This window comes from Taeniopygia guttata, chromosome 3 (assembly GCF_048771995.1).
Source record: "Taeniopygia guttata chromosome 3, bTaeGut7.mat, whole genome shotgun sequence".
Lineage (NCBI taxonomy): Eukaryota > Metazoa > Chordata > Aves > Passeriformes > Estrildidae > Taeniopygia > Taeniopygia guttata.
In genome coordinates, this window is record NC_133027.1 from 15,427,797 (window position 1) to 15,454,877 (window position 27,081).

A 27,081-nucleotide genomic window follows, 5' to 3' on the forward strand; every position below is an offset into this window, starting at 1 on the left:
GCATTCATTGATGTGGTCCATCATTCATAAAGCTTCCCAGTAGAGAAGATGCTTGCTCAGTGAAATCAAAATTGATGATCTGTGTTCTGCAGCAGAGATTAGATTGATCTCAGCCCCAGCATAATCAAATTACCATTGCACTGGGTTTAAAATGAGTAGAATAGAGCCTAGTATAATAAGGTTTTTCTTGTACACTTCAGGCTATTGATCATGCTACTGCAAAGAGAGAAGAAGATTGGTGTAAAATGGTAGTAAATCAGAATAGTGGTGTTTTCCATGAATTTTGGTAACACAAGATTCTCTACAACTAAGGGTGGACTCCTTATATTTTATTTATTTAGTTGGAAACTACTGGCAGATGAACTGATTTTCCAGTTTCCTACTAAACTAAAGAATTAAAGCCTTAAAAAAAAATAATAAAGTCAGTAAAAGATGTGATATTATGTGTGATGGAAGGCTAGTCTTGAAATTGCATGGATATAGGTATACCACAGCTAAACACTACCCTTTGTTGCCTTCCCCACAAAGAAAAGGAAACCCAGACTTTCACCACAGAGTATTTTACCCAGGCATCTCAAAGATGCTTTTTTTGCTTCCTATCTCCCTGGGAACAGCTGGTTTCTCTGGGACACCCAACTAAAAATAATGTTGAGAATATTTTTTATTTCAAGGATAATAGCATGTAGGCTTCTTGAATTTTACATTGCTGTCTTGTGAAAGGATGAATTAAATTTCTTAGGACTCCAGATGTTTGGAATATTGGAAATGTTGGTGAGCCTAGCTAGAAAATAATACTATTGAATCATAACCCAGAATCCTGACTGAAATCAGCAGAAAAGAGGTTCTTTGCCAAAAGGCCAAATTTTGGGGACCTTATTTAGATCAGCGTTGGATTAAGCCCCATTTTCTTACCTAAAATTTGACAATTTAAGGGCGTCAGGATTTGTATCCTTCATTCAAAGGAGATACTGTCAAGTATGCTCTATGACCCTCAACAGGCAAAATGAATCATACATTCACACTTACATATCTTAAACATTAATCAAAGGTTTTATCTGACTCTCTAAGCAATTCCACTTGATTCCCAAGATAAAAGGATGGGTGGTGCATAGGCTGAATGCAAAGAAAATTTTTTTGCTCTTGGAAGGAAGTAAGGAACAACTTCAGGCTGCAGCAGCAGGTAATGGGATGGTAGCAGTTTCCAAACAAAGGCAGATATGCCTAAAATTGCTGACTGTTGCCACTCTGAGAAAAGTGGCTTTAGATCTTCAATATGACTTGTAAGAATCTTTTATAGAGGGAAGGTGCTGAAGGGACCAAAATGTCTTTTTGCAGTTCTAAGACAGCTTCAGAGAAGAAGAGATGAAGGGCTCTTCCCAGGCAGGTTCAGCACCAGCTGGCACAGCTGCCCAGAGATGGAGGGACTGTGTGGTGCTCTTGTCCAAAAAGCAGCATCCTGCCCAGCTGTCACTCTCTTGCTGTTAACCAGTGATATAAAGGTCAGGCCATTCTAGTATTTCTACTTTCTTTTCCATTATTGGATATCCATCAGCTGAGAGAGATATTCTGGTCTTAAGCATGCTATGGTATAAAAAAAGCTGCCAAAAGACGTCATGGTTACACTGAGTTTGATTGAACAATCCAAAATATTTGCAGTTCAGTATTGCCAATTAAAAATACTTGCCAATTATCAGCTGCTTGTAGCAGGGAAAATGTTCATTAGCTTACAAATCAAATTGTGTGTTATATACAAATAAGTTTGTATTAACAGATTAGAAGCAAGTAATTCTCCTCCCTACCTTTGGCATACTTTGCTTAAAAATCTATTAATAACAATAAAAATCATAAAGATCTGCAAATATTGGGCACATGGTAAGTAGAAATCATGATGTGCACACAGTAAGTAGAAATCATTATGTAGTCTCCCACTTTCTTACACTTGCCAAAACCTCCAGGGTGTTTACTAGCAAACAATAAAACATAACACATATAGACAAGGTAGAATGATTTAATTTCATTACTCTAGACCCAAGGGGGGGATTGTTATAGTGATAAAATCTTCAATGAGATGATGTTATATTTCTGTTACTTCATATTTGCACAAACACCAAGAGTGCAATTTTGTTCACTGTTCTGTTTTTCAAAATTAATTTTTAAATCTATAGATTTCTGTTGCAGTTGAAACAGGAAAGAATACAGCAAAACTATCAAACAGAACAACAAGCCATTATTACCACAAATAGATAATTTTAGTTGCCATGGGTAACCAGTACCAGTAAGGTATTCAGGCACTGTAGCCACCAGCACTGACACCCTGCTCTGAAAGTGCTGACTGTGCGGAACATTGCAAACTTCAATAATTATTATGTGTAGGAGGGTGGTGGCACCAACAGGATATATACTTGTAATGAGTCATTCTTTAAACAGCTTAATTTATCATCGTCAAATAAAGGGGGAGGGATTTATCCTGTACAAGGCAGTTTGAAAGGCTTGAATTATTAATAAACTGAAAAGGCAGCAAGGCAGGAAAACTGGACAAATACACACGTACATGTACACATAATATCAAAGCTTAATGATAATAAGACGGAAGTAAAGTGCTTCTGCAAAAGTACAAAACATTAATCAAGTAACATACAGAGTATTGTCACAAGTTTGCAGCCATAAGCCATGTACTCATAACTGTGTAAATGTAAATAGCCAGCAGATAAAATGTCAGTAACTGCAACTCAAGGACATCCAGACTTTCACAGATCACTGGCTGTGGATGTGCTCAGCACAGTAGTTTCAAATAGACAGCTTGTTTTTTATTTTGTAGGAAAACCCGCAAGATCACAAAGACTAAGGAAAGTCACAATGTGAAGAGAAAGCATCATGAGGAAACTTGCATATTCTGGTGGGAAATGTTGATAACTCAATATGTAATACTCCTGATTCTGGGACAAAATTGAATAATGCATGTTGTTGTCCCTTCACACACAAACACACAAGGTTGCAAAAAGGTGGATGTGCACTGTGGGGAATGGTCACTCATTCATGAGGGGTTGCACAGTTCTTAGTTTAATTTCAAAGCAGACTTAGAGCAGGAATCATAGATTTTCAGGATGAAAGGCTCCTTCCAAGCTGGGTTCCCGAAGACATCAAACAAGGAGAGAGAGCAGGTGACTCACAGTCCCCCTGCCATCTCCTGTTGAGGTGCAGGGGAGGAGACTCAGAGGCATGAAAAGAAGGGAACAATTGAGGTTCCAGGTTCCCAGCTGAAGCTGTAAAAAACTGAAGGTCTTGGGGTGCAGTGTGCTTTACATGCATGCATGTCTATGATTAGGTATCTGTATCTAAAAAAAAACAAAACAAAACAAAAAACCACCTAATTCACTACATTGAAGCAGATCAACACAGGAAGACAAGAAAATACAAACCATTTTCAACAGACATCCATATCCAGTGATGAAGCATCTATAGACCAGTTGGTTACCATGGCCTCTTAAAAGGACCAAGAACAAATTACCAAGAATGGATGGGATGTCTTTTTCCCCCATATACTTCCTTCGCTTTCTCTGCTGAACATACCTTCTTAGTCTCTCCATAGGGCTACGTAAAACAACGGATTTCTATCCCCTTATTGCTCATCAGGCTCCTCTAGAGACTCAATTCCCTCTCCCACAAGCTTTTCTTTTTGTGTTTTCTGGCTTTTGGTTGTTGTTGCTCTTTCAGACATCTTTATGCTGCATTTGCATGCATTTGTGAAAGTCCAGTGCTGGATGTGGTGTTCAAGCATCTGCATCACTGGCATCACTGAGTGCATCAAATAGAACAACTCTCTCTCATATGCAACATTCTTAACATGTGGAGAATATTCACCGTTTTACCATGACATTGTGTTGATTTATGCTTTGTTTATGAGCAATAGCTCATAAGTCTCTGTACTGCTATACAGCTAAAAGTGCAAAGTTGTAAGTACATGCTCTTTGTACTTGTCTTAATTTCAAATTGTTATTTTCTGAGGCAATCTCCTTTTTCTTTTTGTCTCCTGAAAGCTTCTATTCTTTTACCCAATTTTTTTTTTTTTTTTTGAGTGTCACACTCAAAATCCATAAATTTTATATGTGGATTCTTTTTTCCCAAAATCTAGTTGACAGCATTGATTATGACTTGTGTAAAATAGATTATCCAGTGGCCTCCCCTGTGCACACACACACCAACACAAGCTGGTTTATGGTAAATTATAAATGCACCTGATAGACATTAAGTGTAAAACATTATGCTTTGCCTTGTATGGGGATGATTCCTAAGACTAAATGAAAAGTCTTTCTAAATTGAGATGTGTCCAAACTGTGGGTTCCATCATTCCAGTTAGGCCAGTTAACATACTAAATTTAAAAAAAAATTTCTACTTGTGTGGTATGTTTCTGCTACATATGATTGGCTGCTTTAGTTACTTTGCTGCCTTCTAGGTCAACCTAGTTGACCTAGAAGTTTCCAACACTTGGCCCATAGTTTCCAACGTTTTCTTTAAAAAATTCTCAGAGGTTTTAAATTACACCATTCTATAATTTCTGAGACTCGCCATGACCACATTTTTAAGGCCAGGGATATTGCTTGCCTTTCTCCAGCATATGGAACTTCCCCTACCTTATCTTCTCCTTGAAAAGGTCACTGTCTCAGAAACTGCTCCAAGGCCATCCTGAAGTGTTCTCCAATGACACATTAGGACCTGATGAGTTAAACACAATTATCTTATCAAAAAATATCTTAACTTTGATCATCTCTAGCCCATAGTATCAATATTGAGGAAGGAGTGTGCTGTGGCAATGTATTAATTTGTTCTCATTTGTCTCAGTTTTATCTATGTCCAAAATTACCATAGATGGAATGCTTTGTAGTCAAGAATTTTGCCACAAGATATGGAATGTAAAACAATTATTTCATCTTTTCTTTTTGAACTCTTGACTGGACTCCTCTTCTGAAATGGCAGTAGGTATATAATTTATCTAATTAAGATTTAACCTGATTTTTAATTTCTGTTATTATAATTTTTAAATTATGCTCATAAGGGTGGAGCACTGTAGCTTTCTCTGAATCACCCAGTTTTATAATTTTCCATGTCAAACTGGATAGTTACTCATTCTTTGTTATTTTTTTATTTCTGGTACTGTTCTACTCTTGAAGCAGAATGAGAAAACAACTCTTATTGTCTCTTTTTTTTTTTTTTTGGTTTGGTTGTTGCTGCTGTTGTTTTGTTTTGGTTTTTTTTTTTTTTGTGGGTTTTTTTTGTGGGTTTTTTTTGTTTGTTTGTATGTTTGAGTTTGGTTGGGGTGTTTTTGTTTTTGTTTTTGTTTTTGTTTTTTGTAATTTTACATATTTCCCCATTTTACACTCACCCTTCATTGTGTTTGTTTCTATGTTTTAGATGATGCTTTAAAAAAACATTCAGATAAGCAGTAAGTAGCTAATGCATCTTTATAAGTCTGCTTTTATGATTACTCTCTCTTATTTGTTTATTTTGGGACAGTTCACCATTATACATCAATAGCCTGATCTCATATGGTTTACTGATTTTCATATGGTAATATTAAGAAGCCCTACCTGCAAGTCCTGTGACTGGGTTTTTCTATTCTTATATCATTAATTTTCTATCTTCCAACACTCAATTTTCCTAAGCATAATTATTTTATTTCTCCATTATAAGTTTTAGCAAAACTGTTTCTCCTCATTTCCCATTTGACCAATCATCTCATCACAAGCCTGTATCTAGGCTTTTGTAGTTATGCAAAGGAGAATTCCTCAGACTCCCTGCAGACACTACTGAGAGATGAACCTTAGAGGAGACAGAATAGTTCTAGAGTTAGGACCCAGTCATTTCAAACATTCACATTCACCAAGCATGCTTTTCCCTGAATAAAATCATTGACCTGAACTTATAAAGACCCACATATGCATATACATATAAATTACCTTTCTCAGTGGACACCACAGAGTATAAAAATGCCTCAAAAGTTTTCTGGTTTAAACACAGCAATTACTTTAATGAGGCTATTGAATGACTGTAATCTGTTGCATTATTTACCTCTGATATCTACAGATGCTTTTGAAATGCAAACTATTCAGAGACAGGCATTGAAGTTCAATACATTTTCTTTTCAATATAATTTGAGAACTGAGCACTGTAAGCACACACAGGCAAGAAAAATGTAACTTATTTCTATCTGGAGACATATCAAGTGGGAATGCAACCCAACATATACTGGAGTAGTTGCAAGTCCTGCTTGCCCTACTGGCCAGTACCTCCATTAATTTTTTTCTGAATAAGGAGGAGATTCCTCCCCATTCTTCCCCATTTCCCTCCACTGTGTCCGTGTTTAGATACTGCAAATTTGAAAGAGATTTTATCTCTTTTTTCCTAAGAGTTTGAAGGATGTTTTTTCTCCTACAATTTCTTTCCCATTAGCCATTTCTTCCAGTTATGATCGTAAAGAAACTTTAAAAAAAAAGGGATTTTTGGTTAGGTGATCCATGATGGACATTTAGCTTGATAACTCTCCTTTTTTAAGCATTTGTCTTTACTGAAAGATTTTCAGCAAATCCTCTTCTTGTATCCTCTTGAGCTCCTTAATGATTATATGTAATCTTAATTAGATGACATGTCATTTCATCCCATTTCTTCTATCTGTATTTGTTAAGCAAGCCAGTAACAGTTCTAGTGTTCTGTATCATCATGTCCTGGTGTCATGTATATCATAGCTTTACAGATGCTCTAAATCTTGTAATTCTTTCTGTTAGCTTTCATGCGCCTGACATTTCTGCATAAACATGTTAGTTTTTCCAATTATTCTTCCTCTCAGTTATCACTGCTGTAGTCTCCTACTTCCTCCCTTTCCCACTCCAAGTCTGCGCAGAGGAATCTACCTTTTAATTTCCCATGCATATTTATTCCCAGTCCTCTCCAAATCAAATGCAAAGCTTTCTTCCATTTGATTAGAATTGCTGTCTAAGCATGGTTTGAGTTTCATTTCATCTTTCATATTATTGATACCTATTTTACAGCTCTTAAACAGTGAGCTGGTTTGGGTCAAGTACTCAGGAATTCTTCTATGTTGAATGTATACTTATTTTCTTACTACACTTTATTCCCCTTAAGCCTATATTCAGTTCCAATCACTCTCAGTGTTTTCTTGATTGTCTTTATAATTAAGGAAGACTGTTTGGAAACTTGTTATTGAGTCTGTGTGACGAAGTATGTTTAAAGGCTAAAGAAGAAACGGATTCTAATAAGAAATGGCAGTTGCCATTTAACACAGAACAGAATGAATATACAATATCAAGGAAAAAAAGAAATATATATTAGAATCACAGCTGACGAAGCAAAAAAGAATTGTTTCAACATATTTAAGAAGTGAAAGAATTGCAAGGCTCTGGGCTGGTAAATTACGGCAGCTAGCTACTGAGGCAAAATGGTAAATAGCTTCATAGACTCTTGGGAAATAATTTGTTTTAATTGTGTGCAGTCATATTAAAATCAATATCTGAGAAGTCCATTGGGAAGCAGAGAACTGTAGTAAATCAGAATTTCAGAGCAACTCAGATAATAGATTACTCTTTAAGGCTGACAGAAGATAACATTTTCACATTTACATACATTTTTGTTTATTCTATTATAAAATTTGCTCTTATTAGATCAGTTTGGTTTACTATAATGATGAAAAGGCACTTAACATTTAAAATAGATACAAAAATTGCTATTAATATTGGTGCTTGTGCTTTGTCTAAGTAATCTTTAATATTCCCATAGGTAATGGTCATCAGAATTTCATTATAACCTGCTCTCTATATCTCAGTCATTGCAATTCATTGCAAAAAAAGTATTGGCCAGGCAATTATGGACCTAAAATAGCATAGCATTTACCAACACAATAAACCTAGAGAAGAGCAATGAGGATACTGGAAAACTTTTCTTATGGTTTGACAGAGGTACCTGCTAGATAGAAATTTGCTTAACATACTCTAAATCATTTTTTGAAGAATACATGTATGTGCACCTCATGAGCAGCACCGGGAGGAAGAATTTAAGGAGCATATTGACACTTAACGTCAAGCAAGCACCAACCAGAAAGCTCCAACTAAGCATCCTTGGGTTTGTGATGTCCACGTGTGTGGTATATGTTTGGTGTGTCTGAAAAATAAGATATCTGAGGGAGAGATGGCTAAACTTTTCTATCATGGCTAATGAAGTTGTAGAGCATATTCATTTAATATGCTACTCAAGTTTCTGATTAAGGCATCTATGAACATAATTGTATATTACTTTTCATGGGCCATTTGATTTATTCAATAAAATATTTTACAGAACTTAAAGTATTATTTGGGAAATACTTTCCCAAGACTTACTTTTCAGTATTTTATGCACTTCGTGTAGGCATGGCTGTGAATTAAATTTAGCATGAAAATATGTTTGGCAATCAGAATTGGGTGCCCTTATTTCATCGGTAAGTTTCTTGTCCTATCTGCAATTCTGATACCTATCTCCCAGATAAGGATAAGGAAATATGTCCTGTCGTGTAGGACTATTTCCAGGCTTAATTAAATGCTTATAAAGTAATGTCTAATTAGCAGGTATGATTAAAGCCAGTCAGAAGACAAGTAAACAAAACACAGTTCATTGAGCTTTTAGCAAGGAGGAACAAGGTCCCGACTTGATAAAAACCATCACTAAATATTAGGAGAAAGACAATCTGTTTGTAAATGGGCAGATAGTGTCAGACATTCTATCTAATTTCAGTCACCATTATAATTTAATTCACAAATATTTAGGTGCTCTTATGTATACAACACTGACCTGATTAGGAAGTAAAAATAGTGGGAAAGATCAGGGACAAGTAAAGTGCTTTTATCCTGTTCTACAAAGTTTCACCAATCACAAGGCTGCTTTTGCCCTCACAGAGCAATTTACAGGGAACTTGGTGTAGTATTAAGACTTTGTTGAATAAAATTCAAGATGGGAACTTTTTAAATTATAACACTTTGCCTACCAAGACAAAGATTATTAATATTTGATGTGAGTTAGGTTGATTGCCTAAGCTGCCTTCAGACTGGCTTGCCAGACCTTTATGGTATAACATCTGTGAAGGACTTCACATTATGTGGAGAACAGTTTGCCCAGACCCCCTTGATTACTTTAGTATCAGGAGATCAGGCTGAATAAAAAACTCATGATAATGACTGGCAAATAGATGGAAAAGACTGAATGCTAAAAGATATTCTAGTGCACTGTCATGGTTTGACACTGGCACAATGCCAGCGCCCCATGAAAATGCAACCTACCAATCAAATGCTGTGAAATGCAATCGAGAACAGAGCAAAGCAGGACAGAGTTAATAACAAAGGAAAGACTTTATTACATTACTACTAATAATATAAAGGGAAAAAAAAAAGAAAAAAACCACACAAACTTCAAAATGAAAACCTTCCAAAACATTCCTCCTCCCACCACCCAACTCCAACAAACCACAGCGAGACCCATTTAGATCCTTAATCCAGTTTTCACCCTTCAATATAATCAAAACTGAATCCATCAGGGAAGAGAGGAGTCCCCCTTGCACCACAGACCCCCAGGAAACACAGCTGCCACCTCTTGTGTTTCCATGTCACACGTGGCACTGCCCAGACACACCGGCCAGTCTGACACTCTCCTCTCCACGTCACAGTGCTCTCACCACCATGCATGGACAGAGACTGCTTATAGGGCCCCTTTAAGGATGCTTTGCCAAGGACCAACAGGAACAATAGTCAGTCCAGTGTCACATTTCGGGACTACAGTCCCCCCCATTTTCCCCGGGGCCGAGGATCCAAGAACAGATATTGCCTTCTCTTCTCTGAAGATGGAGGGCATCCTCACACCCTCCTCAGCTCTCTCTGTCTATTCCTGAACTGGTAGTTGCTGAAGAAGGTCTCTTGGCTCACCAGTGCATCCCCCTAAAATGCAGTCCCTCTTGAAAGAAGGAGTGGTTCAGTCCATGGTAAACAAGCAGAGTCCAACCTTCTTCTCTGAACATCTGAGGTCCCAGGCTGTCTCTCTTTTCTTCAAATTAAGGAGGAGTAATATTTCATAAAGCCTTCATTTCACAGGAAAGGGTTAAAATTCCCGGACTCCCCGGATGGCTGAAATCTGGCCCAGGACTCCGTCTCCCATCTCCCACACTGGGCATCTTTTCCCCCCTTTCTCCTTCTCCTCTGCCGGCAAACTTCCAGGTGTCTGCTGGCTCTCTATCTCTCTTCCCTCTAGGCTGGGGGGGGAAGAACAAAGACATCCCAGATGTTCTCCACCCTTCCGTCCGCAGGAGCTGGCCCAGCTCGGTTCCAATCCTTCACCCCCTGGCCTACCTCTGCAGGCCACATGGCTCCCCTCCCCCACCCAGCCCGGGCTGGGCAGGGGAGGTCCGTACCTTGCGATGACCGGAACCAAAGAAGAACGAGTTCTCCTGGGAATTCTGCTTTTAACCCCTCTGTGTTCTCAGAGGCGTGTCCACCTTCAATTGGTCACCCCAAGTGTCAGTATCCAAACCTGACCCCTGACTGGATTGACCTCTTCCTTCCAAAAAAAATTTCTCTTCCCTTGTCAAACCACGACATACACTTAAATTATGGGGGGAGAAATTATGTGGGAAGGCTGTTGTGTCAATTTACCTTTTCTAGGTTTATTTTTATCATGTCTGCCATTAGAGAAACTGAGCATGTAACTTAGCAAAGTCATGTTCCAGCTTTCTGGTTGTAGTTTGTCAAAGATGAGCTTTTTTCTCAAGTTTCTATCAACCAAATCAGTGTACTAACAATTAAAAAACCTGCATAAATTATACCTGTAAATCCCAGGCATAACATTTGCCATTCATTTGGAACTGATACAATGGCATGATAGTAAAAGGATGTTTCATTATAGACAGAGTAGCATTTGAAGTCTCTCTAGATTGTCAAGTGATGAGTGCAGTTGCTGATTTCCCCACTTGTCTTTACCTGGCGATTATCAGGACCTAAATTCACAAAGTCCCTAAAACCCCTTCAAAATATTTTCAACTGCATGTTGCCCTAAACATGTCTGCCTGCCCACACCTTTTAAATATCTTCCTGATAATACTGCTTTATTTTTATTGAGTAAATAATTTTAAATCTATTTTTGTGGTACTCCTTGTTAGGAATCTTAGGGGTTTTTTTTTTGGTTTTTTTGTTTGTTTGTTTTTAATTTTAAATTTAAAAATGAAAAATCCCAAGTAGAAATAAGTATCCAAGAGATAGATGAACATTCCATTAGTCTAAAGAGACTAATTATAGAATCTTTATCCTAGTTGTCAATTAATGAAAGTATGCTAATATACATATTAAAAACTTGTGTTTTAAGAAATATTTTCCTAAAGTTTTAATTTTTTTCAGTAATTATAATGTGGCTCTATTTTCTTTTTTCATATTTAGTTACTTTTAGTATTTTTATAAAATAAACATAGGTGCCACATTTCCCTTTTTTCTATGTGAGTTCCTCATCTGTCCAGGTATTAGTTTATACAGAAGTCACTAAGTTTTATCATTATTCACTGGCAGATTGTTTGGAAAAGGGTCTTTTAACCTCTCTCCTTTGTACAGTTGAAAATCAACTGCAAGTACAGACTGCTCTCCAGAAAAAAAAAAAAAAACAAATGTATGCACATTTCTCCATTATCATTTAAAATGGCATAGATCTCTTATTTTACATCTAGATGGATCTTTTTGACATGTACACTTGACAATTTACATTTATTTTTTATACTGTTCACCACTGTGGCAATGTGAAACTGTCTCTCAACACGGCAATTAGTCCTTGGTCTTTCACAGCTTCTTGCACTGCTAGTTTTCTGAAACATTAATTTTGTCTCTGAGTTCCCCATTGTGAGTATTTATCTGTAAAGGTATTTTCACCATGGCCCTCATTATTATGGTACCTCCGCACCTGCATTCCACACTGGGTTCCAAACCATAGGCCAACATTGTAACTCATCCTTTAAAAGAGAGTGAGGGACTAATGCATTCATATGGAAGGAGGAGCAAAATATACATTCCTTTCAGATTATTTTTATTTTTGATTATGGAAACTAAGCAGCAAGGAGAGAAGACAAAACACCTGGAATTTGATCTGTGATTTAATGAGTACCACCTGTCTCTTGTGCTGTAATTTCAGCACCTTTCAAGAACTCTAGATTCTATCTATGGCTCATGTTCTCTCCTTTAATTTTGTCAATGTGTAGCACTTTTTCTCAAAGATAGATAGGCTTTTTGGATGATTGATACATTATTATGATTTAAGAAAACTTAGAAATCAGAAGAGTTTCAAAAAGGTTGCAGGATTATACTTCATTACACTTTTTTTTTTTTTTGTTTAATCTTTTTAATTGACCATGCTATAAAAAAAATTACTGTAAGAAAATTCCTTGTGAAAGCCAAGTCCTTTAGGGCTGTTTTGGCTGTATCCAGGGATCACACTGCTGTTCCCTGGATGCTGGAGGGGAGCTAAGTGCTGCCGTGCATTTGCCTGCTGGCAGCACAGGCTCTCTGTGCACTGTCGTGGCTTTTCTCGTGCACCCCTGCGCCACTTCTCAGGCACAGCGCTTCCCCTTGGCAGCACTGGCTGCTCTCTCAGTAGCATGAATGAACATAGCTGTGAAAAAATAGTTTGGGGACTATCATCTGCTAAAGACTGGACTGATCAGCTCTCTTGCATTCAATAAAGATCATGTACCTTTTACAGGTGATGTCAACCAAAACACCACAATACAGCAAGTTTGGGTAAATGTTTAACCAGGCAGTTTCTGTGGCAGGCGAAAAAACAAGCCTGAGGAGTGTTAGGTAGAGAAGCACACTGAAGCATACTGAGGGCTCTCAGAGCAATTAGCAAAGAAAGTTTACTCTCTTGGTCGCCTGCGGACAGAGGTGTGGAGCTTTGCACATCAAAAATGTCAGGTTTCATGATCTGTTTTTCTTTCTAAGGAAGAAAGAGTACTGACCCCAGCTTCTCATTAACCAAGAGTTTCAAGAAAGTGTAGCAGTGTTTTAGAGGCTATTTAGAAAGGAGCAAGCTGGCATGCTGTTGCCTCACTTGAATCTCTACATTATATCCATTGTGAAACTAAAACTAACACATAAATCCCTTTAGAATATGTTTGTTTGCTTTTTCCATGAAGAAACAGTGGAGGCTCAGGAACAACGAGTTCCTTTATGGGTCTTTGACAAACAAAATTATTGAAGTTAAATGGGGAAAAAAAAAAACAGTTTCTGAAAAAGAACACTATATTATTTCTTATTCATGTAGGATCACTCATGCTTTTCCCAATTTGTCTAATAAATGCATAAAAATAAATAAGTCCTTTAGTGTTCTGGTTTGCTACAGATTTGTTCAAATGTGGCTTTCAACTCATAAGCAATTTCAAGGCTGTAATGGAAAAGCTGAATCAGCTGTGAAATGTAACTTTTGACTTAATTATATTAATTGACATACCTAGGTATAATTTTTTTGAGTATTTGGTATAATTGCTTCAAATGACATTTAATTTGTCACTTGAAGTACAATAATTAGAAACAGTTCATGAAAGAAAGTAATTTCAACTTCAAATGAAGTATTTCAAAGGTATAATTATTTTGAATGTTATAATACTGAATAGCTACGCTCACAGGGCTAGGGAGCCAACACTGTCAATGTTAAAGTCTATGGACCAGTGGGTCTCCTTTGCTACACAGGCCACATACTCACTTATTTGCAAGATTTGGGGGAATAACCCGTTGTGAAAAGGAGAAACCACATGTTAGTTTCTCCTCCCCGCAGGCTAGAGACAGGGCCTCTCTGCAGAAAAGCTTGTCATCCAGATCTCATTAGAAATCAATGGAAAACATTCCATCAAACTCAGTGGGAGCTGAATTGATCCACAGGTTTATTTTTGGCTCCACTGGAGATGTTCAAGAGGTGAGTATCTGGCTGAGTGAACAGCTGCTTGATGTGAATAGTCCCCACTGAAGCACTCCAGTGCAGAGCTGGGGTGGCTCCCAGTGCTCTGCAGGCACCAGCCTCTGCTCCTCAGGGTAAGCCTCCACCCCCACCTCACCTCACAAAGACACAGGAATGCAAGACAGAGGGAAGAAATTAGCAGCAGGCTTAATAATGTCAACTGGCAAGAGCAGTGACATAGCTAGGGAGGTATTGCTCAACATTGCACAATACATCTCACATAAAAATAAATAAATCAAAACCATGGAAAATTAAAGCAAGAAAAAGGAAGGTGAATTTCCTCTTCTGCTCCAACCAAAAAATTATGCAGCCATTCCACAGCTGGAGGCTCCACTCATTTGCAAGAAAAGTGACTGTAGCCCATGCCATGCCAGTTGGGAAACAGTTCCCCAGGCACTGGCAGGGAACTGTCTTATTAAAACACTTGGTCAGACCTCTAATGGAGTCTGTCCTTTGGAGTCTGCTTGAGGAGTGGCTTTCTTGTCTTGTCAGCCTCAAGGATGAAGAAGATCAGGTGCTGAAATGTGATGGGGAAGTGCAAGACGTCCTCTGGCCGAGCTCTGCAAGCTCCTGAAGGACCTAACTCATACCGACCCAGTGAGAGTCAGAGACACAACTGAAGTGAGGAGTTTCAGCACTGAGAGCAGACAATTTAAAGTTTATTGAATTGCTGAGCACAGCATTTTTGTGAAATTTATGCTTTAGCTGGAGATATGAGAGAACTCTTAAAAAATATAAATCATGTACAGCTGTGTTTCAGTTATCAATGAATGTTCGCCTAAAATCTTTAAAGAAACTCCTAGCATTGAAACCATACCTAGAGACTTGAAAACCCTAAATATAGCCAGCATGAATTTTTTAACTGTATGCACCCACCTTCTGAGAGAGATTTTCCTTTGGATGACAGATGAAGTCAGAAGCTGTGCTGCAGGCAGAAGAGTTAGTTTTCGGGAGCCAGAAAACACAGGCCAGGTCTCTGTTTTCTCCTATCAGTCTTTAAGTACTTAAAGTTATCCCTTTTCTCTGTCCCTAGTAGTCACCTTCAGTTATTTATGATATGAGTTATTGTCACAGAGAAGGAGGAGTGAAGGGGTTCTCCCTTACTCCTCTGACTGATGCTGCACTCTTAAGGACTGTGTTTGTTCCCTCACCTCTTGCAGCTCTGGCTAAGGCCACTGATATCCCATTAGAAACCTAATAGGTCCAGACTGACAAGTAAATACAGTTCTGTTCCCTTACACAACTATATGTTTTATTTCCTTCAATGAATTTGCAATAATAAATAATCAAGATTCATGCTATATGTCATGTGTAGTCTGCTCCATATTTTTTTTGCATAGCATATATTTGACAATTTTATTTTTGTTTTGGCATCTGCACCAAACTTTCCCTATTAATCTTGGTTTCAGAGGAGCAGGCTCCTGCTGGGTGACAAAAGGAGAACAGGAACAACAAATTTGGGGAGCTTTTTCTTCTGAATACCCTAGTAATCTCTGAAAAGCCTAGTAACAGAGGCTTCATCAGAACTGCTCACATAAAAGCCAACACTGGTCTGCAGAAGTAAAGTGCAGTTCAGTTATAGCTAAAGGCCAAAGTAGCCAGGCAAGCTCAGATTTACATCACTGCGTTCCAACAGCACAGATGCATCAAATTGCTCTCTTCAGAACAGGAAGGACTGGAAGCTTGATTACAAGTGCTAGAGAGACAGGGAAACACTAGCTCATCTGTACATTGTGTATTAGATCTCTTTTCCCTCCCCAGAGAAATTATTAGTGGACAGAATTGCTGCACAAGGAGAGGTCCTAGTCCCCTGCAAACAGGTCCGGTGTTTGTAAATATGATAGTGCAAAATAAACTGTGATTTCAGAAAATGGTGAGCTAGAGGCAAAAAAACAGATTTTTTTTTTTTCCCATTAAGGATCAAGTGTGTCATTCAGCTTTTAGACAACAAATGGGAATAGCCTATACATAATGCTTCAGGATCTTGTCCCTCCAGCCTCTGACCTGCCTGAGCTGATTCCTGTATTTGCATATTGGTGAAATAACGTCAATTGGTCCTAGCCAGTAGGACCACAGGTTCAGGGCCTTTGTGTTTTCCTTTTCTAATAAATTAAGCCTCTAAATCCACCTCACATACATTTTTTTAAATTAGTTTTTTCATTAATTCATTCTTTCTCATTGATTTTCCATTTTAAGGGTGTATCACAGAGGACTTTCAAAAGTACCAAGCTAAATATTATTTAGCTGTGTTAGTTTAAATGCAAAATATTACATTGGTATAATCAATTTGGGCAGTTGAATCTGACTTCATTTTCATTAGCCATTGCTTCTTTGGATTGTTATTATATTTTTGTTAGACTTTTGAGTAGTTGCCTAAGATTTCATTTTTTGTGCAGCATCCGATCATGAATGAACAGAAGGTTAGAAGTGAACTTTAGGAAATTAAACAACCCAACAAAATATAGGGACACGTTAAAATGGACAGTCTCAGAAATGCTTTCTCCTTTGTATACCTATCAGATATCTGATAATTTCAAATTGTTTTTCTTTTTCTTTTCTTTTCTTTTCTTTTCTTTTCTTTTCTTTTCTTTTCTTTTCTTTTCTTTTCTTTTCTTTTCTTTTCTTTTCTTTTCTTTTCTTTTCTTTTCTTTTCTTTTCTTTTCTTTTCTTTTCTTTTCTTTTCTTTTCTTTTCTTTTCTTTTCTTTTCTTTTCTTTTCTTTTCTTTTCTTTTCTTTTCTTTTCTTTTCTTTTCTTTTCCTTTTCCTTTTCCTTTTCCTTTTCCTTTTCCTTTTCCTTTTCCTTTCCCTTTCCCTTTCCCTTTCCCTTTCCCTTTCCCTTTCCCTTTCCCTTTCCCTTTCCCTTTCCCTTTCCCTTTCCCTTTCCCTTTCCCTTTCCCTTTCCCTTTCCCTTTCCCTTTCCTTTTCCTTTTCCTTTTTCTTTTTCTTTTTCTTTTTCTTTTTCTTTTTCTTTTTCTTTTTCTTTTTCTTTTTCTTTTTCTTTTTCTTTTTCTTTTTCTTTTTCTTTTTCTTTTTCTTTTCTTTTTCTTTTCTTTTCCCCTTCCTCTTCCCCTTCCCCAAGAAGGATATGACATCAATTAACAGGGAAGCCCATGGAGCTCTAGTTAGGTCATGACTAACCATAAAAGCTCAGACTAAGACATCTCATTTTTGTGATTGGAGTGGGGACATAAGCAAAGTGCCATGCCAGAGCACCAGGACTATCACCTCATTTCACTCAGTACTGATCTTACAGGCTGTGATATTTGCTCTCATACAGCTAATGAATATTTGAATTAGCTGACTTTTTAACAATTCATACTGAAAGTATTTTGCATTCAACTCTCTTTCTCACTCTCCATTTTTTTTTAATCCCATGCCTTTACTACATCCTGATAGTATTTCTCTTATAAAGGTGCAGAATTTGCCAAGGCAAGAGTTTACTGCTGTGAGTTGGCTATGTTCAGCAGAGGTCTGCACAGTACACCACTGTACTTCATGTACTATAAGCCTTTTAGAGTGGAAATTTACTGCGGTATCTCACCTTGAGAAGAAAACCAAAACAAACTTACTAGAACAGTAATTTAAAGACTGAACTTTAAAAAGAAGGGAGAGTAATAAACCTCCTGCCACTCTTTCTCTTAAATGGCCAGGATCATGTGAAAATCAGTAGGCTGACCCTTTTCTTCCTTTTTTTCTTAACACTGTAAGAAGTCCAGCTGCAACTTTGAGCAATTGCCTTTAGTCAGGAGCTGCTGTAGGGAGAGCGAGCCCGTGTGTGCTGGGATGGGGTCGGTGGGCAGATCCCACCCTGCAGGGCAGCGAGCTGCATCCAGCAGCTCTGAAGGGCACAGCCACTGCCAAGCCAGGATTCCTGATCCTCCGGCCTGCCCTGCCGAATGCCCACCTGCTGGCACACTCCTCCTTACCTGAGCACGGGCAGGCAGAGCTGAGCTCCCTCGCTGGCCCTGTGGAGCGATTCTGAGCAAGCGAAACACGATCTGCGAGGTGGAATTTCCTGCCTGCTGCACAGACTTGCTTTATACATAGATTTCAATTCAACGTTGAATAGAGTTTCCTAAAGCCTCTATTTTCTGATCTCTTCTTTAAAAATTATATACATAAGAAGAAATCTAAGATAACCAAGAAATCCTGCTGCGAGATTTGGAGCTTCTCTCTATTAAAATAAGTACCAGTAGCCTATCCAAAAAATATAACGTGGAGCTGCTATCTTCACAAAGTCTGGAGGGTTTGTCAAAGAACAGATCACAGCTGACCCTGCTATGGAGTTAAAGCCAAAGTGCTCTCCTAACAAGAGGTATTGAAATGGGGGTAAGAAACAGATGTTTATGGATTAGGTAAGGAAACTACAGAGTCCGGGAGCATCCTGACCAACTAAGAAGACCTAAAATAAGCTTGTCAGCTGGGAAGGGGACTGTGCTGCGCTGGTCCCTGAGGTTTCCCTGAAAAAGAGGTTTCCCTGAGCTTGGATGATCTTGAACAGGGTTATTCATTCATAGCTGAGTGTGTATGACCAGACCTGTACATTTGCCAGCAACTGGTTTTAAACCAATTTTCGTAATAAATAATTCACTGACATTGAAACTCTCCTCAAGAGCATAGCAATAGTAATGCAAGTCAACAGGAGTCATGTGCCAGTTTTGAGATAGTATCTCTGGATGAAATTTTAGGAAGTGAGACTCCTGAATATGGTTTTCCAGTGTAAAGAGCATTTTCTGATATATATAAAAACAAGATCACCAAATCCAAAGGGAAGTTTGAAGTTAAGCTTCTGTGTCACAGAAAATTGAAATATTTGCCAATATGGGAATTACTACCTTGAGGAAAAAATGTGCAGAAGTGGTTTTTGGTCCAGTCTAAACCAGGACATTAAAAAAATTCCAAGTTTGGGACAAATAGGGAGTTGTTTTACTACTCAGTTCAGCTGTATGTAGGTATCACTGATGCGCTGAGTGCACACTGTGCAGGCTGCATGTGAAATGCATCCTACCAGTCTTACTAAATAAACAGAAGCAAATTATGAGATTTCATATCTTAGAAAAACTTCAAGGTTTTTCTAAGATATTCTTTCTTTATTCTTCCTTTCCCCCTAGAAGATATTAAAGCCTAAAGCATTAGATCTGGGCAGAGCACTGTGGCTCAGTCCAGCGAACACCTTTTTGATATGCTCCAAGTGCTATGCAAGGCTGGCAGAAATGCCTCTTGAATCACTCTGTAGCTTGTATAGTACCCAGGCACATTTTTTTTCATTGAAAGATTGATAGAAACTATTTTGATTAAGCAAACACTTGTGCAAGAGAGAACTGGAAAGCTGCTATTTAAGAGGGAAATAAATGGTCTATAAAGGTTTCTATTGAAATGTATATTACTGTGGCTCTGGGTATTACTTTTTTAAAAGGAAAGTTAAAATAAAATTTTATGCATATTTTTAGTTGCTCCCATGAATTAATGTCCAAGTGTAAGACCAAGGTGTTAACAGTCACAAAACAGAGGAGCTGTTCACACCTTTGGGAAGCTGACATGGCCTATGGTACCTTCCTGAGAACAAAGATGTGGGTTTGGGTTTGTTAAATACCTTTATTCAGAAACCTAAATGAGTGAACTTTTAAAAAGAAATCCACTGAGCAAAATAGCAAACTAACTTTCCTCACAGGGTAACAGGAAAATGGCTGCTTTAATAAGAAGCAAACATAAAGCACTTATGTTATTTCATGTCTTTATATTGTTTCTGAATGCCAAAAATTACTTAAAAACTGTTTCCTGAAGTAAAAGAAAATGAGGCATCAAAAACATCATTCTCATTTCTGCTAAAAGCAGCAGCTGCTGGCATGCTGTTGGCACTTCTTAAATTTATGTTCAGTTCTGTTGGTAGCACTGAGGAAAAGGATTATTTTCAAATAGTAAGGGAGAAAATGTTAGTGCTACTGTTGTTTATGAGTCTCACAGTGATTAGTGTAAGTAGTCTGTGCACTGCCTTGGCTTGCTCTTGCCACTGGGAGGCTGTGGTATAACTGTGTGTTGGGAGAAGGATTGCTCCAAACCATAATGGATCCCTGGTGGACAGTTGGACATTATGTAAGGAATGAGAATTGGGCTCCAAATATGTCACAGAGAGAGCTTAGATTATAAACAGTATATAAGCAGTGCAAACTTTAGAAATGAAAGACTATTAAAAAAAAAAAGAAAAAGATAATTTCATTTGTATAAAGCTGAGCTCAGTAACAGTAATAAGAAGGCGTTCTTTATTAGAGCATTTTATACAATGGTTGTACAGAAAATTTACTTGTTTGTTCTCTGGTTAGTTCTTCTGGATTTTTAGCTTAGTTTGATTCTTTAGCACAGAGTTGTTGGGATTTATTGGCCCAGAATCTGAATTCCCTGGAAATGAAAAAAGGGACACTGAATGTCCTGTTAGAGTTCAGAGGTTTGTTAATATCATCCACTTCCTATTGGTACTGCATCTGCCTGCCAAACAAGGGATCCTCTAAGTCATGCCTTTGGTTAAGACAGTAAAAAGGGGAGAAATAATAGTTTTGCTTTGAGCTCTGCATCCTAGACCATCACTGTGCTGTCGTGCTCCCCAGGGACTGATGTGGAGCAAATCAATGTCATGCAACCATCAGCCTCCACCGCTGCAGGAGAACTGCTCACCTCCAAACTACCAGGAACTGCTTTTTCTTCAGCTTATTTCCTTAGAAAATTAAACTGTAATTGTAGTTTACAGATCTATGGCAGCACTTATATTTGCCTGCTCGCATTCATAACTATATGTTGGTTCAGCTATAGGTCTGTGGTGGGCAGCAAGAAAGAAACTGCATTCATTCTGTATCCTGGATGTTTGTTCTGGGGAAGGTGGAACCTCTGCAATAGAGACTGGGTTAGCCAAAGGCATATGAACCTGATCAGCAGGAAGAAGCCTGCAGTAATGGGGAACGTCCCTGTCCTTTGACCTGCCTGCAGTGCAACTGGAAATTCCTGAGGAGAACAGGGGGCAATGTCTTCACTGCAGAGGTGACAGAGAGAACCTATTCCTATGGGCCAGGAAGGGACTGGGTAATTTCTTGCAACTTTGGAACCCACCAGAAACTGATGGATCAAGCAAAGACTGGAGAGAAGAGCTCCTCTCCAGACAGGTTTTTTTTTTTTTTTTTTTGCGTCTTGAATTTTGCTAAATATCCCATGTCTCAAGGGTTGTTTGTGGTCTTAAAACATACCTGTAGCAATCGGATGCTCTCTTGGGTGCCCTCTGGCAAGTCTAACAAGAGGACACACCACAGCGTCACTAACACAGGAATTACTTCCAGCACATCATCCAGCAGAGCAGACCTGTTAGTCAGATGCAGGACCTATAATGGAGGAGTGTGCACCTTTTTTTTTTAGCATCAACAAGCCTTCTCTGAAGTCTCTTTAAATGTAGAAGTAGAACATTGCTAAGTAGATTAACACAAAAACACAAGGTTTTTGTGTTAATCTACTCTGCTGTTGATCTGAAAAAAGCTCATGGAGAAAAGATCTGAGGGAAGGGAGAAGTTAAATATGTGAGCTGATATTTATCTTACTTAATAAAACTAAGCCTAGAAAAAACCGGGAAGTAACTATTAGAAACAGGAAGACTTGGTGAGGAAGGAAATCACCTTCCCCTTGGGAAAGATATCTGTTGGTTTATGCATTGTGTTTTATTTTGTACTTTGTTGATTCCACTGTTAGTGTTTGGATGAAGACCTTGAAAGGATTAAAGCAGTGATGTTGAACTTTTCCAGGGAGATTCAGAGAAGCTAGCAAACTAGCAAGACCATTCCTGCAGTAGCAGGAACTCTGCTATCCTTCAAAAACTGAATTTATGCCCAGAAAGAACTGGGGCTGGGAGAGATCAATAGAAAATAAGGTCACAGTGAATAAAGTTCTCAAAAGTTTCCAGCACTTGCTCAAACCTCTCACTTGCCTCAGGCCTACTCCATCAGCATTTTCTCAGGATGGAGAAGCTACGAGCAGCATACTGTAAGACAGTTCTGCTGTGATTAGATGTAAGGAAATACAGGGCTGTCGCTTGTCAAGGTACTGCTGGTATTTTAATTTGAAGTGTCACTCAGACTCCTTGAGTGGCTTTGCATTGATATTGAATAAATTGGAGAGGAATGAGTTTTGAGAACAGAGAGAAATTGGCCAGTGGGCTGGAAGAGGAAAGATTTCAGAAGCAGACATTGTGTTTAGAGGAACCCAGCCTGGCCTTGCTACCCTGAGCAGATTTACCTATCTGCAGTGTCCCTTCACCCCCACCTAAAACTATCCTTGTTGCACCAATGCAATTGCCTGTGCAAGGACTGGCCCAGTTTGATTCCCAGTGAATCACATAAAAACCGATTTAATGAAGTGTCCCTTGATCTTACGTGTATTACTGAGGCAGGGTTTTTCCACTTGCCTGGGGCTTTCTGAAAAGGCTCAATTGCTTTTCCACCTGAATTATTTTCTAGCTTATTCTCCTAGCATTGGTTTCTAATGAACCTTTGACATTTATCCCCATATCTTTCCACTCTCAAATTCCTAACTTCCTCTCTTTCCCGAGGTGAAATTTTATCATTTTCTTTATGAGGTAGAAGAGAAAAAACCCCCAAAACCTAGAGAAATGCTCCAAGAGCTAGCAGCATCTTCTAATTCTTTCTATTATGACAATATGACAGATTCTTGCACTTCCCTGGCTCCCAGTGGAAATATCAGGCTCTGAGGAGACAGGAAGAGGGGTATAAAGACAGAAGGCATTTACTCTTAGCAGTGATTTTTCTAATGAGAGTTTTTAGTGGTGACATTAACAAACTGTTCTCCTGAAAAATTTCCTGGGGGCTTCTGTGTCACTACACACAGCATCAGCTAGGTGACAAGCTCTCACTGCCACCCCAGTCACTGCAGAAACAGCATCCTCAGCAGGAGCGGTTCTGCACTCTCATTTTTGGCAGAGAGGTGGTGAATGCTGACTGAAGTGAGCAGCACAACAGCTTTCTTATAGGTGTTTGTTTACATCTTTTACTTGTTATTTTCAGTGCAAGGGATATTATGAAAGAAAGGGGAAAAAAGAAAACAGCCTCATATTAAGGAATTTAAACATTTTTGCAGAGCTTAATTAAACTTCTAAATCTGTACTCTAGACAGTTAAGCCTTGCAATAGGTAAGATGAAGTGTAGAGAAGTCAAGGGATTAATCCAAGGTCAGTGACAGAGTCAGAAGTAGCCCCCAGGGGTTCACTCCACTCCTCTGCTGGTGGTAAATCATTGACAGTAATTCCAGTCTGGCCAGCAGATTTCCCAGTCTGAGACCAGGGAAAATAGGAAACTGGCTTTGAATCTCAGCTTTGTCTGGCCAGCAGAAAGCCTTTAGCTCCTGATGATAATTGCTTTATGTATTTAATTATCATAACCCTTTTTTATCACAACAACTAGGATAATGCTGATTTGGTTGAGGAAGCACAAAGAGAAGCAACAAAATGCAGTGCATATAAAGAATACTGGCTGTGGAAATGGGCCAGCAGAGTGTCAATCTACCTGCCTGAAACGACTTTGTAGTAGCTGCATCAGGAAAACAAATATCTAAATAAAAAGATACTAGTTTCAGATACTTGGAAAACCTGTTTGTAAAAACCAAGGGCCCCATGAATTTGTCATAAATCCTGTCACAAATGAACTGGTCTGTCCATTTGTGATCAGCTAAACAGCCTGCATTGTTACACAGGTGCATAGATCTTGCACAGCCCCACTGCAGGAGTAGCCCCACAAGTGTGTCCCAGCCTGCCCTGGGGCTGGGGCACAGGCACACACTGGAGTCCCGCAGGAGATGATATTGTGGCTACTGCTTGGCACTTGAATTTTGGGATCTATGTACAATTGGAATTGTGGTATATTGTTGGGTTTGTTGTTTCGGGTTTTTTTTGTTTTTTGGGGTTTTTTTGTGTTGGCTTTTTTGTTTGGTTTTTTGTTTGGTTTTTTTTTGTTTGTTTTTTGTTTGTTTTTTGTTTGTTTGTTTGTTTGTTTGGGTTTTTGTTTTATTTTATTTGTTCTATTTTGCTTTCTACCCCAGTCTTGGAGGTATCAGATCTTCAGAGACTGAGAAACCCATTTTCCATCTTGCTTGCTCATGATGCTTATTATAAACCATACATTAACAAGTGATTAAAATTGCACTACAGCAAGTATGAAGTGTAAATCTGAATGATGCATGATTACTGTGAGCCAGCAGACATGTAGAAATAATTGGCCTTTAAAGTTCATTAGTCAGTTTTATTACAAATAGTGCATTTGCATGATGTTTGTAAATTTATGCACCAGCGGCCAAAAGTGATGACAGCATTCCACTGAAAAGGCAAAGCAATTACAAAAAGCACATCCATTATTTGAAATGTCTGTGCAAAACACTTGTTTTAGTAATTGGTCATAGTGTTTCAATCCTTGGAGTGAGAGCTGCTAAACTCTTTAGTTACAGCAAGCAGCATAGCCAGATAAAGTGCCCCAGCATGCTCAACAATTGCTTCCAAATTGTTTTAATTGTTGATTCATCCCACCCTCACTATATCTGAATTAGAATTACAGCACTTCTGAATGGGTTGCTGTTAGATTTACCTTTTCCTCTGGCGGCTGAACAGCCTCTCTGACTGCCACAGAGGATTTAGCTATATAGTGCTGTTCTCCATATGTGAATCCAATGAAAACTGAAAGATAACTGGGGAGATTGTAGAGTTTATAATGTCATTATTACTGAACTGGTTCTCTCTGGGTTTGATGAGAAGAATAGTAGTGGAGGTAAAGAGTTTGAGAAATAACATGCATTATTTAGTGAGAGAAGCTAAACCCCATCTCCCACATATTTTCTTAGCTATTACTGGTATTTTTAATGTAGCACATGTAATTTTGAAATTCTAGAAAGTGACCAGAAATTTCTGGATCACTTAAAGAAGAGATTAAGGCCTACACGTGATTACACTGAAGTGCTACATGTCTGAGCTGCCTCCAGATAAGGACAGCTTCAGCATCTTTCCCATTTCCAGGTTATCTGTGATTCCCATCTAAGGAGCCACATATTTTGGGATACCAGAACTGATACATTTCTGTCAGCTTGAATGTGTTTCCTAATCACTTGCTCATCTCAGCTCCGGTGTGAGACAATTAACACGCCATATGCTGCGCTCTCCATTAGCCGGTGCGTTTGATGGAGCTGCCAGGCACAGCTCTCGGTGTGCTCGTGCACAGCTGCATTCAGAGCTCTGAGGAGGCAGCTGTGTGTGTGTGCATGTGTAGCTGTACGCAGGCGTGCGTGGCAGCTCAGTTATAGACATGGTAAACACTCACAGCAGGAACAAACTGATGACAGGTGAACCATAAATGGTTCCGTTCAGAGAACCTTCTAGACTAGAAGGGTTCCTTGAAAGTGGATTATATGCTCCTAAGATTTCCATTATTTCACAGTGATGGAAAAAAAATCTTGCATTAGGTTAAAGATCTAGCAACATTCTGCTCTGTGAAGAGAATATCTCACATTATCAAATCAAATACAGCCCTTCCAGTTAAATTGCTTCATTGCTTATATTCATTAAAATTTGAACTTTGACACAAAAAATTTCCAACAGCTTGAAACCTGAGCTTCAAGAGCCAGTTCCTAAATTTGTGATAGTAGCAAAAATACAGGAGCTACTGCTCTGTGCTGTATTTTGTTCCCTTCTTGCATTGCACTCCACGGTTTAATTGTCAGGTAGACTGTAACAGGTGACAGTCGTGCCAGGCATAAATGCCACCTGGCTGCACTGCAAAGCACTCATCCAGCCAAGTAAGGAAAGTGCTGCAGGCCACACAGCATCCAAAAAGCTACTTCTACTACTTGAAGTGGTCACCTTTAAAGTAGTTTCTTGTCCATTGGTGCCTTGCCTAATCAAGATATTAGAAAGTAATTCTTTGCTCAGATAGTGGAACAGTTTCTCCAAAGAAATTCTATATGCCTCTTACCTGGAAGTGTTCAAGGCCAGGTTCAATAGGATTCAGAAGAAGATGTCCCTGGCAACGGACAGGGGGGTTCTAACTAGAGGATCTTTAAGATGCTTTCTATCCTTAAGCATTCTATGATTCTGTAATTCCAAGGCTCTCTGCAGTGCATGCTGTAGTGGCTCTCCCAGCATCATGGACACTTCTGTATCCATGTCACCTTCTAAGCTGTATTTTATGTCTCTATATGCCCTATAAAAAACTAGTGGGAGTTTTGGCTTTCTGAGAAAATGTGTTAGGAGTTTCCGATATCAGAGTTGCTTTTAGCTTGTCAAATTAGCCAAACTAAGCTCACTTGAGATTCAAGTATATTAAAAAAAAAAAAAAACAAAACCAAAAAACCCAACACCCAACAAAAACAACAAATCAGAAACTCCCTTCAGGATATCCCATGGGAAGTCACTTTTCAGTACAAGGGTGAACTTTTCAGTCTAATAGTCATCCTGATCTTCTCAAATAAAATCTGATCTTCTCAAGTCTTCTTCCTAGTCCAACTACTGCTTAGTCACAAATGCTCCAAGTGACAAATGGGGTCTCAGTGCCCCATGCATAGAAGTGATGGAAATATCCTGGGCTGAGTGACCCAGTACTGACAGATCACAGTGTGGGCAGCTGCACTGTGCTGCCTGCAGTGCCTTTTGCAGAAGCAGGCTTGATAAACTGATGCTTAAATTTGATGACCATTCACTTAATAACTAGGTGGGGTACAGAAAATGAATGCTGTCTCTTTTGCAAAAGAGAACACTTTACTTGGGCATGAGCCACGACTGTTGTGGCTAAAGGATGACATTACATATTACTGTACATTTTGTGTTTTCACCACAAGGGAACAGATGAGTATCTGAGCAAACACAAACACAGCTGAAAAATGCAGGCTCTCATTTCAGATGCTTTGAGTGTATTCACTGGGTAATCATCACAACCAAGGAAAATCTTCTGCCTTTTCTACCTTACAAGGTTTTCCAGAAGCATGGCACTGTTTTAATTGTGTAGAGGCTCTTATCATAGGAAAAGATTGATATAGATACAGTG

General features: G+C 38.7%; 1 long non-coding RNA gene across 1 annotated transcript in view; it reads right to left on the reverse strand.

Annotated features, from left to right (window-relative positions):
* Positions 1-3,349: 3,349 nt before the first annotated feature.
* The window catches only part of LOC140683647 (uncharacterized), a 132,155-nt gene continuing 108,423 nt past the window's right edge, over positions 3,350-27,081 (reverse strand). Inside the window, exon 4 of the long non-coding RNA XR_012054854.1 lies at positions 3,350-4,714. This is a non-coding gene — a long non-coding RNA (uncharacterized lncRNA). The remainder of the gene's footprint in view (positions 4,715-27,081) is intronic.